At 46.0% G+C, this 2,794-nt stretch overlaps 1 pseudogene; it reads left to right on the top strand.

Annotated features, from left to right (window-relative positions):
* The first annotated feature begins 996 nt into the window (after positions 1 to 996).
* On the top strand, positions 997 to 1,096 carry LOC112128634 (U6 spliceosomal RNA; annotated as a pseudogene).
* Positions 1,097 to 2,794: the final 1,698 nt, after the last annotated feature.

Raw genomic sequence — 2,794 nt, 5'->3', positions numbered from 1 at the left:
TAGTAGAGACGGGGTTTCACCATGTTGGCCAGGCTGGCCTCAAACTCCTGACCTTAAGTGATCCTCCTGCCTCGGCCTCCCGAAGTGTTGGGATTATAGGCATGAGCCACCATGCCCAGCTCTGGTAGTTCTTTATAGGAATGTGAGAACAGATTAATATGCCGGTTCTTAGAAAATACTCATTGAAGTATTTAGGAGTAAACAGCCATGACACATGTAACTGACTTCCAAATAATTTAACAAAAAATTATGAGAGAGGAGTGGGGAGCACATGATCAACCAGTAAAGCTGACAGGTTAAAATGTTAATAATCAGTGAATCTAGGTAAAGAGTTTATACATGTTCCTTGTACATTTTTTTTGTAAATTTGAAACTACATCCGAATGAAAAGCTAAAACAAAAGACATTTCTTTATCGCTGTGTTTTGGGTTCTGCCATAATCAGAATGTCTGCCCCCTAAGCCAACTCCCACTGCCATGGGATGAAAACTGGGGACACCAAGAGGCAGAGCCCAGGGTTGCCCAGGCTTACTCTCCTTTTATTTCCCATCTGTGCTTTGCTGAGCAATGTCCAGGAATTTTTTGCATTGCTCTTGCCCCCTGTCTGAAGGTGGGATTCTTCAGGTGCCCAAAGTCTCCCGGACCCCAAAGCAGGTATTGCTCCCTGTGTTTCTGAAGAGGACGCAGCAAAGCTGCCTCTCCCTTTTAGCACAATGGGTTTGTCGTGTTTCCACCCATGTTTTTTAACTGTGGGCCTTTGGGACTCATCATCATGTCTGATTACCTTTTCCAGGAGACTGAGGGACATGCTTCATCTTAATTTTTAAAGAAACATAAGACCCAAACAAACAGGTAATAATATTTCTTAGGACTTGGTGAGGCTTTGTCCCCAGAATTCACTTCATCATCAGGACCACAGAAGAGACCCAGGAAACGAACGCTTGGGGAAACAGATCCAAATACAGATGCTGAAAGTAGGCTCCAAGGCAGTAAAGCTGTGCTTGTTTCGGCAGCACATATACTAAAATTGGAACGATACAGAGAAGCTTAGCGTGACCCCTTAAATAAATATATAGAAACAAAAGCAGTAAAGCTGTGATAAACACGCCAGTGCCGATGTCTGGTGGAACTACTCACAATAGCAAAGACATGGAACCAACCTGGGTGCACACCAATGGTGCATTGGATAAAGGTAATGTGGTGCATATACACTATGAAATTCTACACAGCTATTAAAAAGAATGAAATCGTGTCCTTTTGTTTGTTTGTTGAGACGAAGTCACGTAGGCGGGAGTATAGTGGTACGATGTTGGTTCACTGCAACCTCCACCTGGGTTCAAGCAATTCTCCTGCCTCAGCCTCCTGAGTAGCTGGGATTATAGGCACGTGCCACCACACTCAGCTAATTTTTTTCATTGTTGTCGTATTTTTCGTAGAAATGGGGTTTCACCACATTGGCCAGGCTGGTCTCAAACTCCTGAGCTCAGGGGATCTGCCCGCCTCAGCCTCCCAAAGTGCTGGGATTACAGGCGTGAGCCACCGTGCCTGGCCTTGAAATCATGTCCTTTGCAACAGCATGGATGCACCTGGAGGCCATTTTCCTAAATAATACAGAAACAGAAAATCAAATACTACATGTTCTCACTTATAAATAGGAGCTAAACAAAGAGTATACAAGAACATAAAGATGGAAACAGTAGACAACAGGGACTCCAAAAGAGAGGAGGGAGGGAGGGGGCGAGGGTTGAAAATCTACCTTTCAGGTACTGTGCTCACTATTTGGGTGGCGGGCTCAACAGAAGCTTGAACCCCAGCATTATGCAACATATCCATGTAACAAACTTGCACATGTACCCCTTGAATCTAAAAATCTTAGAAAAAGCAGTAAAGTATGAGTTTTATGGGGCACAGCAGTAGATGATGTAAGTCAGCTTCACCTCCTTCCCTGCTGGGCACCTGCAGTGCTCAGAACCACCTGGGCCCTCCTGGAAGACAGCTGTCAGGGAACATCCCCTCTCTGTGATGGAAACGGCCTGAGAGGCAGATGGTGGGCCAGGTACCAGGACTGGAAAGAGAACACTGAAGTGGAGTAAGGAAAAGGGGAGAGCAGCCGAGCACGGGACTCAGTGGCTGGGGCTGCACTCAGGAAAGCCTCCTCCCCGCTAAAGTTGAGTCCTGAGAAGGGTCCAGCTCTGAAGACTGGAGGGAGGTCTGCATGTGGGTGGAGAGGAAAGCGCACAAAGAGAGGAAGCATCTGGGGACCAGACCCCTGTGACCAGCTGTGTCCACAGCACACTGTTCCCAGGCCACACCTCTGCATTCTGAACAGCAGATCACAGGGCCATTCATTCATTCATTCATTCATTCACTGTTTAACTAGTATTTATTAAGTGCTTGACATATACTGAGTTCTGTGTTATAAAGACTATCCTGGGATAGAGTTGGGAGAAGAAACAGGCACATAAGGCTTAATGGGTTCAATACTTTAAGGTAAGTATGAACCAAGTGCCAGGAAAAGGTAGGTGGGGGCAAGAGGCCTCTGGAACCTGTAAATCAAGGGCAGCTTCGTGGAAGGGAAATTTGATCTCAGCTATGAAAGATGAGTTTGAAATAGTCCACAAAGTGTGGTGCAGCAAAGAAGAACACAGACTCCAGCAGCAAGATACCTGGGATTTTATCCTCAGTCTGTGACCAGGGTCTGGGATAGGTTGAAGAAAGAAAAGTGTCTAGAGTTCAAAATTTGAAGTGACTCTCAGGGCTGTGCAAGGGCAGACTGAGCAGCTCCTCACATCATG

The sequence above is a fragment of the Pongo abelii genome, chromosome 14 (assembly GCF_028885655.2).
Source record: "Pongo abelii isolate AG06213 chromosome 14, NHGRI_mPonAbe1-v2.0_pri, whole genome shotgun sequence".
NCBI lineage: Eukaryota > Metazoa > Chordata > Mammalia > Primates > Hominidae > Pongo > Pongo abelii.
Note: the sequence above shows the minus strand (reverse complement) of the source record. Positions and strands in the feature narration are given on the sequence as shown.